Source organism: Phascolarctos cinereus, unplaced genomic scaffold (genome assembly GCF_003287225.1).
Source record: "Phascolarctos cinereus isolate Bilbo 61053 unplaced genomic scaffold, phaCin_HiC Scaffold_4;HRSCAF=312, whole genome shotgun sequence".
Taxonomy (NCBI): Eukaryota; Metazoa; Chordata; class Mammalia; order Diprotodontia; family Phascolarctidae; genus Phascolarctos; species Phascolarctos cinereus.
In genome coordinates, this window is record NW_027555847.1 from 542051991 (window position 1) to 542065381 (window position 13391).

Below are 13391 nucleotides of genomic sequence, written 5' to 3' on the forward strand. Positions count from 1 at the left end.
AAAATCATGCTCATTTTTACAGGGCAGTTGATCCTTGACTGCAGTCCAAGCTTCTTTGCCTTACAGAATATCACGTTCCACATCCTGTGGTCTTTTAATGTAGAAGCTGCAAGGTCTTGTGTAATCCTGACTGTGGTTCCATGATATTTAAATTCTTTCTTTATGGCTGCTTGCAGCACCTTCTCTTACATTTGGTAATTATATTCCTTGGCATTGTCAATTTGGGATCTCTTTCAGGTGGTGGTCGGTGTATTCTGTCTATGGTTATTTTCCCTTCTGGTTCTAGGACTTCAGGGCAGTTTTCCTTTATGATTTCCTGAAAGATACTGTCCAGGTTCTTTTTTTCATCATGATTTTCAGGTAGTCCAATAATTTTTAAATTGTGTCTCCTGAGTCAGTTTTCTAAGTCGGTTGTTTTACTGATGAGGTATTTTACATTTTCATCTACTTTTTCATTTTTTTATTTCTATTTGACTGATTCTTGCTCTCTCATAGAGATATTAGTTTCCATTTGTCCAATTCTAGTTTTTAACAGATTGTTTTCTTCTGATCGTTTTTGTACTTCCTTCTTCGATTGGCCAATTGTGTTTTTTAGGGACTTGTTTTCTTCAGTGTATTCTTTTTCCAGCTGGCCAATTGTATTTTTGAAGGACTCTTTTACCTCTCTCATTTGACTCTTAAAATCCTTCTTGAGCTCTTCTAAGAAGGCTTTTTGGGCTGCAGACTAGTTCATATTCCTCTTTGTTGTTGCAGATGTGGGTTTGTTGACAATGTTGTCCTCTTCAGAATTTCTGTCTTCATCTTCACTCTTCTCATAATATGAATCTATGGTACATTTCTTTTCACTCACGGTGTTTCTTTATTCCCTGGCTTTTAAACAGATTGAGCTCTCCTGCTGGGGAATGGAGGGTACTGACCCAAGCTTCTTGTGTTGGGAGCCTAGGCCTTGGTCACTGGCTTTGTGTGCTGGGGCCTCTTATGCTGGCAATTGGAGCCTGTATGTTTCTGGCAGCTTCCCTCATGTTGGTCTGGAATCAGCAAGGCTGAAACTTTCAGGCAATTCTAGATTGCCTGCTTTTCCTTTCCTTTAGCTTTCTTCAGCTTCATTTAGATGGGTGCTGCAGGGTGTTTATCTGCCTGGGGCCCCTTGCAGTATTGTCTCCCTCATTTCTGCTAATGTACTGGGAGATTGCTTTGCGGTAGAGTGCTGAGGCACCTGGTAGTTTTCTGAGCTGGTTTCCACCAGTTTCCCCTGCCCTCATGGAGGCACTTGGAGGTCCAGGTGTTGGTGTTTGCCTGCTCTACCACCAAGGCTTCAGGATTTCTTCACAATTGGAGGCTGCAGGGCTCTGATAGCTCACCAGTTGTTGGGTTGGAATCAGCAAGGCCGGGCTTGAGGAAGCCTTTAACTTGTTTTCTTCACCTCCTTTTAGATGAATGCCACAGGGTACTTATCTGCCTGGGGCCCCTTGTAGTTCTGCCTCCCTTATTTTTGCTGAGGTACTGGGAGACCTGTTTGCTGGGTTGCTGCACTGCTGCCCTCCGTCTTTCTTCTACTTCAGGTGTTCCAGGGTTTTTTTTCTGGGGTGATATTTTCTGGGTTTTCAGAGGTTGATAGAGGAGAGTGAGAGCGACTACCTTTTCACTCTGCCATCTTGGCTCCCAGAAGCCTTTTGACCATTTATGACTTGGGGAATGACTCATAATTTCATACTTTACAAAGTTCTTTATCTATTTGAGATATGAAACCGTTATTTGAGAAACTGTCTATAAAATTTCTCCCCAATTTTTTGCTTTCCTATTGATCTTAGCTACATTTATTTATACAAAAGCTGTTTCAATTTAATGTAATTGAAATCATCTACTTTACACCTCATTCTACTCTCTATCTCTTGTTTATTCATAAAATTTTTATCTATCTATAAGTTTGATAAGTAATGTGTTCCATGTTCTTCAAATTTTCTTATATCTCTTCTTTATATCTAAGTCGTGTATCCATTTTGACCTCATCTTGGTAAATGATTTAAGATATTGGTGTATGCCCAATTTCTACCATACTGTTTTCCAGTTGTCCCAACAATTTTTTTTTTTGGTTAGGCAATGGGGTTAAGTGACTTGCCCAGTGTCACACAGCTAGTGAGTATATGTCTGAGGTCAGACTTGAACTGAGGTCCCCCTGACTCCAGGGCCAGTGGTCTTTTCACTGTGCCACCTAGCTGCCCCTTGTTCTAGCAAATAATGAATTCTTATCCAAAAGTGTGTACACTTGTCAAGTACAAGGCTATTGTGTTTATTTGGTGTTGTAAATTTCCATTCTGTTCCATTAATCTACCTTTCTATTTTTTTAGCCAGTACCAGATAGCTTTGATAATTACTGCGTCATAATATGGTTTTAAGATCTGGTACTGCTGAGCCTCCTTCTTTTAGATTTTTTTCATTAGTTACTTTGATATTCTTGACTTTTTATTCTTTCAGATGAATGTTCTACATTTGAAATACTGTTTATCTTGTTTATTTAAAGAACTTCATCTTGTTATAATGATAACACTCACTTCTAGGGACTAATTCAACACATCAGAGATTTAAAAAAATCAGATAATTTCAGAGGAAGAGACTTCAATGCTCATTTAGTACTACACATAACTGGATAAGAATGTCCTTTATAAGAAAAAAAAAGATTCATCTATCTTTTGCTTGAAGACTTTTAATGGACAACTCTCTATTTCCAAAAAATCCCAGCTCATTCCAATTTTTCATAGTTCTAATTGTTAGAACAGTTTTCCTTACATCTAAATTTATCTTCCTGCAAATTCTACTTTTGTTTTTCATGGTAGCTCTGCACAATGGGGCTGAGTAAAATAAGAAATCTAAGCCTTCTTCTTCATGTTAGCTCTTGAAAAACACTTGAAATAATTCAAATTATTTCTAGGTTAACCACCTCCATAAATGGGTGCTGAATGGCATCTCATACATTGTATTTAGGCAGAGATTTTTTTGTCGAAATGGTGTAATAACAAGATATGTCCTACATATTAACTTACACTTGAAATGATGCTGTGTACTTTCCTGTGCCTGTATTCTGTCTCCCCAATTAAAATGTGTCTAATTGTGAACAAAGCTCTCTGGAATAGAACATTGCAGAATGTGTTCTTGATGATTAAACTCAAAAACCATTGTGACTAATTGGTTATTTTCCCTTTTCTTGTCAGAATATATTTCTTTGGTTGATGAAGCTTTTGGGAGGCAGGAGGATGGGGAAATGTTTTAAGTTTTTTATAGGAAACTAAGGGTTGTTATTGGCTCTCCTCAATGAAAACTAACAATGATTAGCAAAAGATTATCTGTTTTATTGGGGGCAGTCAGGGTGGGACATTGAAAATTTAATTATCATCAGGACTTAAAAGGAAGCTCAACTATTAAAATGCTATCCTTTCTGTATCTAATTTAGATCTTGATCAAGGCCAAAAATTATGTCATATTTCTTTTATATAATCTACTACAACTAACAAAGTCTGAATATCTGTAGATATTTAGAGCTTAAAAAAAGTACCATAGAAAATTTTGAATCAAACCTCTGTATTTTATGTAGGAAGGTGTGTCTGTGTTGCCCATTCAAGTTACATATGTCAATATAGGTCTGTTGAAATGTGGCTCAAAGAGAGGCACAAAAAAATATTGCTACAGTCTCCTTCACTCTCTCCCCTTTTTTGAGAGAGACTTTGATTACTGCCAGGAGAAAAGCAGATTAGAGCCATGAAAATGGCTACTTTGCATCCCTGATTAGAATTATATCTATTCCTTTCTAAATATTATTTGTCTAGGGTAAGATACTCTAGAGATTGCTAAATTTTAACGGGGAAGGAGGGCTCCAAGCTATATAGCCAAATCCTATAAAGACCACCACATATAACAAAGGTTAGAATCATGACCCAGGAGCTGGCTTTGCTATATGTCAGTTTCTTCCTAGAGTCTTTCTCTCCTTTCTAGAAACTCTCTTTGAAGATAAATTGGAACCATGTATCTCCTTTCTTGAATCTGGAAGCCAGATTCTCCAAACTTTCATGAACTCTGCCCCTTATCCAGGCAAAGAGTAATCAGTCTCCATCTGTGAAGAGAGTTTTACACAAAACTTGCAATTTGGACTATGAAGAAGAGAGGTTAAGTGATTTCCCGATATAATTTAATTAATGGTAGAGCTGGCAGCAGCCAAACTTTGTATAATAGATTGAATTCATGCAGAAATGTTAGGGGTCATCTAATCCAATCTCTTCACTTTATAGATGAGGACACCGAGGACCAGAGAATTTAGCTTTTCTGAAGTAAAATACATACCTTATAGCCCCATGTTGACTATAATTAAAGCATTTCTAACACCCATTTTAGCTATGTTTTTCCCTAACTGTAACATGCCAGCTCCAATTGATTGATTTTTTAATAAACTTTAGGAAAGTCAAGACAAAATGCAAGATGAAGGGAACTGTAGGTTTTTTAGTTCCTCATGGAGTCCAGATCTTCCCTACATTGTATGTTATGGTTAGCAAGCTATGTGTGGTTCATGTAAATGTATTATGGCTTCTAGATATCTATTCCCATAATACTTGAAGCTTGATCTAAAGTTTCAGGTAACTGTATTTTGTGTTTACTATCAGTTCAACCCAAGAGAAAAGTTTGAGAAAAAGTGAAATGTATAATTAAGTGTCTTTAAACTACTCTGAAACAGGCTTGGCATTGAAAAAGGCTAAATTAACCTTAATTGTTATTCCTATAATATCTTTCTCATTAGTATCCAATTGTATCTTTTAAAGACACCTAGTTGGTCTTGTTATTGAGTTGCATAAAAAGGAAATATTCAGTTTTCATATCTCATTACTTAATGGAATCTTCTTGTTACACTCTAAGCAAGATTTTGTCAAAACCAAATATTAAATGTTTTATTTACCTTTTACTCTACCCAAGACTTTTCTTCCAACACATTTTTGTGGCTTTCTTTTCCACTCCTTTCCTTTTTGTTTATCTGAAATCTGTCAAATTGAAGGTAAATAATTAATGAAACTTAAGAAAACACCAACAACAGTCAGTTCCTATGAAGAAAAAAGGCAATGGGGATGAAAAGTTGAATGTTTAATAAAGCAATGAAATTGCAAGATTGGTAAACCTAGCAGGCTTGTCATGAAAATATTTTGTTTGGAACTAAGAATAAAATATTTATCCCTTTAGAACAGTAGTCAAAATGTAAATACAGATCATATTCTTCAAAGATAATTAATATTTATGAATTTTCAGATTGATAGGTAAATTTGTTAGGAAGCAATTTAAAATAAATCTTTTCAGCTGAAAGAAAATCCATCATCTCCTATTGAAATGATTGGAATTAGCTATTTAATGGTAGGATAAAATTAGGTCATTTATTCTGACTTTGAAGCTTTCTCTGGTCCAATGGATTATAAGAATCAGTCCATAAAGACATTTTCCAATAAAGTATCATATGATATTTTATTTTCTTATACATACTGCAAATATCTTACCCAATTGAAGATGAGTATAAGAATGTCTGACTTCATTGCTTCATCTCGGTTGAATGGGTTTACCACCCAGACTTACCCAGTGCAGTAGATGAAAGTTCTATACACACAAACACACATACACACACACACACACACACACACACACACACACACACACTCATATACATACCTTTTATTATAGGATCTATGATTTTATCTATGTAGGGAACTACATTGTTATATAAATCAATTGGGATGAAGTAAAATCATTTAATTTGTTGTCATATAATTAATATTAAAACTTTTTAACTCTTTCAAAATGTTTAATATGTCATAGACCATTTTGCTATAATCACTTGTTAAATACTGTTTGACATTCATTTTATGATATTTTGCAATTGTAAATTCTTCAATGTGAAGCTGCACAAATCACATTGGACATTAAGTATACATTTGATGACCAATTCATTTTTTAAAGCCTATCTTTGATTATAGGTCTATTGGTTTTCAATGGAGTTTAAATAAGTTGAATTTCTGAGCCTTTCAAGTATGACTATGTTCATTTCCTGTTTAAATGTCCTAACATTTTGTTACATGTAGTATGATACAAAGTTATGATCCAATATTCTACCTCCATTTGGGAATTTCTATAATTACAGATCATTCTGCTCCTCCTTATATCGGTATTTTTATCTGATTTCATAATCCCCTAAATTGGTGCAGGATTTCTTGACTCACTGGAAGTAAAACCCTGAAACATTTCTTTATTTACTCAGTTTTACTGAGTTTGGATTTTTTTTTTTTACAATCTAGTGAAGATGCTTAATTCTTACAGGATCATTTCAATTCCTTTTGACAATAATTTTGGTATAACCTTGAAAAAAATTGAATTTAGTCAATAAATGTTAGCCATTTCATATTTCCATTGGATTTTCTTTCCCATGAAAAGGATTTTTGCTTCAAAGCAATGAGGAGCAACTGCTTTTTTTAATGACTTGTTGCAATTCTGTCACTTTCAAGAAATGTATGCCACACTTTGGAACAAAATGTATGATTCCCCCCTGAAGCCTGCTGATGGGATATTTTACATTAACATTTTGTCAGTTTTGATGTTTGTTTTTACTACACTTTTCTTCATCTTTCAGTGACACTATCCTGTTAATTGTTGGCTTTCATGATCCTTGAAAATGCTTGGCTTCTGGGGGACAGAGCTAAGATGGCAGAGAGGAGCCAGGAAGTACCTTGAACTCCCCCCAGTTTTCCTTGGAAACAACATTAAATCAATCCTCTAAAAGAATTCTGGAGCAACAAAACCCACGAAATGACAGAGTGAAACAATTTTCTAGCCCAAGAGAACTTTGGAGAACTTTCAGGTAATCTCATTTGGTAAAAAGGGAGTGCAGCCCAGTGTAGGCAGTGTCTGGGAAAGCCAATGGGGAGGCTCTTAGCTAAAGCACAGAGCAGCAACCAAGGCCCCATGATTCTGATTCATCAAGCCAGTATAACAGCAAGCCAGCTGCGAGGCCTTCAGCCCCAGAGCAGCAGGCAAATTACCTGCCGTAGAATCCAGGGCACAACAGGTTCAACTATGCCAGGTCACCCTAGCTGCTTGAAAAAAACAAAACAAAACAGAAAATAACCCTCCAGGGAAAATCCTGGAACAGCAGAGGCAGCAGAAAGACAGGGTGAAGCAGTCTTTTAGCCTGGGAAACATAGGAGTAGCAAGAAAGGTCCATCTCGTTGGGGTAAAAGGGGGATGCATTCCAGTAAAGGAAGCATCCCAGAAAGCCTGCAGCAAACCCTAGGGTGATGGAGCAGGCAAATGCCAAGACCAGGTTCCCTCTCCCCCACCCCCTCTCTCCAAATCCCATATGTCTTAGCATAGCAGACTGCAGATCAGGAAATTATCACATGCACTGGTGCAGCCAGGCATCCTTCAGCAACTCAACAACACTGTGCTTCAGCACAGCCCAGGGTAGGCAGGCATGCTCCAGTGGCCAGACCTCCACGAGCTTCATGGCAACCCCAGAGAAATGAAGAAAAAAAGCCCATCTGGCCTCATCACACACCAGTAGGACCCCAGTAAAACATCAGGTAAGCTGCCAGACCCCTACAGCCTCCAGCTGCCAGCATCTGAGGCCCCAGCACACAAAGCCAGTCACCAGGCCCCTGGCCTCCAGCACAAGAAGTATAGGAAAGTGCCTCCTGGGCTCCAACAGAAGAACTCAACTTTAAAAGCCAGGAAATAGGCAAAAAACATGAGCAAGGAGGATAAGCAAACTGTGATCATAGAGAGTTTCTATGGTGACAGGGAAGATCAAAAACACAGACTAAGAAGATGACAACATTGTCAATATACCAAATCTGAAACCTTAAAGGAGCATATGAATTGGCTTGGAAGACCTCAAGAAGGATTATAAAAGTCAAATAACAGAGATAGAAGAAAAATTGGGAAAAGAACTGAGAGATATGCAAGAGAGAGTCAACAGCTTGGAAATGGAAGGACAAAAATTGACTAAAGAAAACAACTCCTTAAAAAAGACAATTAGACAGATGGAAAAAGGAGTACAAAAATGCACCAAAGAGAAGACCTCCTTAAAAAGTAGATTGGCCAAATAGAAAAGGAGATAGAAAAGTTAAGTGAAGAAAACAATTCATTAAAAGTTAGAATTGGGCAAATGGAGTCTAATCACTTTGTGAGACATCAAGAGTCGGTCAAACAAAATCAAAAGAATGGAAAAAAAATAGAAGAAAATGTAAAATACCTCACTGGAAAAACAAGTGACCTGGAAAATAGATCCAGGAAAGATAATTTAAGAATTATTGCATTACCTGAAAGCCATGATAAAAAAAAAAAAAAAGAACCTGGACAGCATCTTTCAAGAAAGTATCAAGTTAATGCTTGGCTTCCTTACAACCATAGTTTTGTAATATCTCTAATTGTTATTGAAGTGCTACAGTTTTTTCATATTTCTTTGTTCAAAATCATGATATTAAAAGCACAAGAGAACAAAAAACCAAACAAACAAAACAAAAGTGTTCAGCTCCAAATCCAAAATTAATTAAGGTGGGGAAACTAGTTCAATCCCATTTTATCTACTCAAGATTAGGTATTCCAATTCAGCCTCTTGTCAGTAGAAGCACACATGGCACACCACCAAATAAATGAAGAATTTCCTCTAGCAAAAGAAAACACTGAAACTTAAATTCTTACAGGATTGCCTACCCTAATTTACTAATGATATTATTTATGTCAAACTCATTTATCCATTTTGACTTTATCTTGGCACACAGTGTGTGATGTTGGTGTATCCCTAGTTTCTACCAAATTGCTTTTCAGTTTTCCCAGTAATTTTTGTCAAATAGTGATTTATTGTCCCAAAAGCTTAGATCTTTGGGTTTATCAAACATTAGATTCTATGGTCATTAAGTACTCTGTATTTTATACCTCATCTCTTCCACTAATCTAGCACTCTTTTTTTTTTTTTTAATTTAAAATTTTTTTATTTTATTAATTTATTTTGATTTATCAACAATCACTTCCATATGCTTTTGGGTTTAAAATTTTTCTCCCCCTTCCTCCCCACCACCCTCCCCAAGACAGCACACAATCTGATATAGGGTATACATTTACATTCCTATTAAACATATTTTCACATTAGTGAAGTTGTAAGTAAAAATTAAAACCAATAGAAGGAACCATCAGAAAGAGGAAACTAACAGAAGAGAAAAAAAAGGATAACAATTCAACTTCCGTAGTTCTTTCTTTGGGTGTGGATATCATTTTCAATCTGGAGGCCTCTGGAGATGTCTTAGATCCTTGTATTGCTGAGAAGGGTTAAGTTTATCAATATTAGTCATCACACAACATGTCTGTTATTGTGTACAACGTTCTCTTGGTTCTGCTCACTTCACTCAGCATCAGACCATTCAAGTCTTTCCAGATTTTTCTGAAGTCAGCCTTCACAAATGTTCATCATTTTTTATAGCACAATAGTGTTCCATTACATTCATATACCACAGCTTCCTCAGCCATTCCTCAATTGATGGACATCCTCTCAATTTCCAATTCTTTGCCACCACAAAAAGAGCTGCTATGAATATTTTTGTACATGTGGGTCCTTTTCCCATTTGTATAATCTCTTTGGGATATAGCCCTAGAAGTGCTATTGCTGGGTCAAAGGGTATGCACATTTTTATAGCCCTTTGGGCATAGTTCCAAATTGTTCTCCAAAATGTTTGGATCATTTCACAACTCCACCAACAATGCATTAGTGTTCCAATTTTCCCACATCTTCTCCAACATTTATCATTTTCCTGTTTTGTCATGTTGGCCAATCTGATAGGTGTGATGTGGTACCTCAGAGTTGTTTTGATTTGCATTTCTCTAATCAATAATGATTTAGAGCATTTTTTCATATGACTATAGATGGCTTTAATTTCTTCATCTGAGAACTGTCTGTTCATATCCTTTGACCATTTATCAATTGGGGAATGGCTTATATTCTTATAAATTTGTCTTAATTCTCATATATTTTAGAAATGAGGCCTTTATCAGAGAGACTGGTTGTAAAAATTCTTTCCCAATTTTCTACCTTCCTTCTAATCTTAGTTGCATTGGCTTTGTTTGTGCAAAAACTTTTCAATTTAATGTAATCAAAATTATCCATTTTGCTTTTCATAATGTTCTCTATCTCCTGTTTGGTCATGAATTCTTCTGTTCTCCATAGATCTGATAGGTAAACTATTCCTTGTTCTCCCAGTTTACTTATGGTATCAGCCTTTATATCTAAGTCATGAACCCATTTTGACTTTATTTTGGTATATGGTGTGAGATTTGGGTCTATGCCTAGTTTCTGCCATACTCTTTTCCAGTTTTCCCAGCAGTTTTTTTCAAAGAGTGGGTTCTTATCCCAGAAGCTGGGGTCTTTGGGTTTATCAAATAATAGATTACTATAGTCATTGACTACTGTGTCTTGCATATTTAACCTATTCCACTGATCCACCTCCCTATTTCTTAGCCAGTACCAAGCAGTTTTGATGATTGCTGCTTTATAATACAATTTAAGATCTGGAATTGCTAGGCCACCTTCCCCTGCATTTCTTTTCATTAGTTCCTTTGATATTCTGGACCTTTTGTTTTCCAAATGAATCTTTTATTATTTTTTCTAACTCTATAAAATAATTTTTTGGTAGTTTGATTGGTATGGCACTGAATAAGTAAAATTAGCTTAGGTAGGATTGTCATTTTTATTATATTAGCTGGCCTACCCATGAGCAACTGATGTTTTTCCAATTATTTAGATCTGATTTTATTTGTGTGAAAAGTGTTTTGTAATTGTGTTCATAGAGTTCCTGGGTTTGTTTTGGGAGGTAGACTCCTAAATATTTTATAATGTCTACAATAAGTTTAAATGGATTTCTCTTTCTATCTCTTGCTGTTGGGCTTTGTTGGTAATATATAGAAATGCTGATGATTTATGTGGGTTTATTTTATAGCCTGCAACTTTGCTAAAGTTGTTTATTATTTCAAAGTTTTTTACTTGATTCTCTAGGATTCTCTAAGTATATCATCATGTCATCTGCAAAGAGTGATAGCTTTGTTTCTTCTTTGCCTATTCTAATGCCTTCAATTTCTTTTTCTTCTCTTATTGCTAAAGCTAATTTACAATATTGAATAACAGTGGTGATAATGGACATCCTTGTTTCACCCCTGATCTTATTGGAAATGCTTCTAGCTGTCCCCATTACATATAATGCTTGCTGAAGGTTTTAGATAGATGCTATTTATTATTTTAAGGAAGACTCCATTTATACCTATGCTTTCTAGTGTTTTTAATAGGAATGGGTGTTGTATTTTATCAAAAGCTTTTTCTGCATCTATTGAGATGATCATGTGGTTTCTGTTGGTTTTGTGTTGATATGCTCAATGATGCTGATAGTTTTCCTAATATTGGACCAACCCTGCATTCCTGGTACAAATCCTACCGGGTCATAGTGTCATATTCTTGTGATAAATTGTTGTAATCTACTTGGTAATATTTTCTTTAAAATTTTTGCATCTATATTCATTAGAGAAATTGGTCTATAATTTTCTTTCTCTATTTTGACTCTTCCTGGTTTAGGTATCACACCATATTTGTATCATAAAAAGAATTTGGTAAGACTCCTTCTTCACCTATTTTCCCAAATAGTCTATATAGTATTGGAATTAATTGTTCTTTAAATGTTTGATAGAATTCCATGTAAATCCATCTGGCCCTGGAGATTTTTTCCTAGGGAGTTCATCAATGGCTTGTTCAATTTCTTTTTCTGAGATGGGGTTATTTAAGTATTTTACTTCCTCTTCTGTTAATCTGGGCAATTTAATTTTTGTAAATATGTATCCATTTCACTAAGATTGTCAAATTTGTTGGCATATAGTTGGGCAAAATAATTCCTAATTATTGTTTTAATTTCCTCTTCCTTGGTGGTAGCTTCACCTTTTCATTCTTGATACTAGTAATTTGGTTTTCTTCTTTTTTTTTTAATTAAATTAACCAAAGGTTTATCTATTTTATTGTTTTTTTCATAAAACCAGCTCTTAGTTTTATTTATTAGTTCAATAGTTTTCTTAATTTCAATTTTCTTAATTTTTCCTTTAGTTTTCAATATTTCTAATTTGTGTTTAGTTGAGGATTTTTAATTTGTTCTTTTTCTATTTTTTTAGTTGTATGCCCAATTCATTAATCTCCTCTTTTTCTATTTTATTTATGTAAGCATTTAGAGATATAAACTTCCCCTAAGAACTGCTTTCGCTATCCATAAGTTTTAGTATGTTGTCTCATTATTGTCATTCTTTGAATGAAATTATTGATTGTTTCTATGATTTGTTGTTTGACCCAATCATTTTTTAGGATTAGATTATTTAGTTTCCAATTATTTTTAGTCTATCTTTCCATGGCCCTTTATTACATATAATTTTTTTGCATCATGATCTGAAAAGGATGCATTTAATATTTCTGCCTTTCTGCATTGGATTGTGAGGTTTTTATGCCCTAGTACATGGTCAATTTTTGTGTATGTGCCATGTACCACTGAGAAAAAGTATATTCCTTTCTATCCCCATTCAGTTTTCTCCAGAGGTCTATCATACCTAACTTTTCTAATGTTCTATTCCCTTAACTTCTTTCTTGTTTATTTTGTGGTTAGATTTATCTAGTACAGAGAGGGGGAGGTTGAGGTCCCCCACTAGCATAGTTTTGCTCTGTATTTCTTCCTGTAACTCCCTGAACTTCTCCTCTAAGAATTTGGATGCTATACCATTTCATGCATATATGTTTAGTAATGATATTACTTCATTGTCTATGGTGCCTTTTAGCAGGATGTAGTTTCCTTCCTTATCTCTTTTGATTAGATCTGTTTTTGCTTTTGCTTTGTCTGAGATCAGGATTGCTACCCCTGCTTTTTTTACTTCAGCTGAAGCATAGTATATTCTTCTCCAGCCTCTTGCCTTTACCTTGTATGTGTCACTCTTTTTCAAATGTGTTTCCTGTAAACAACATATTGTAGGATTATGGTTTTTAATCCATTCTGCTATCTGCTTCCATTTTATGGGAGAGTTCATCCCATTCACATTCACAGTTGTGATTACTATCTGTGTATTTTTCTCCATCCTTTCCCCCCTCTGTTTATGCTTTTCTTTCTCATTTCTCCTTTTCCTTCCTCACTTATGTTTTGCTTTTGGCCACTACCTCCTTCAGTCCCTCCTCCCTTATATTATCCCTTTCCTTTTTCTTCCCCTTTACCCTTATTTCTTCTTCCCTCCCTTCTACTCCTCCTTCCTTTTCTTTCCCCTTTCCCCTCCTACTGCCTATAGGGCAAGTTAAATTTCTATATATAACTCGT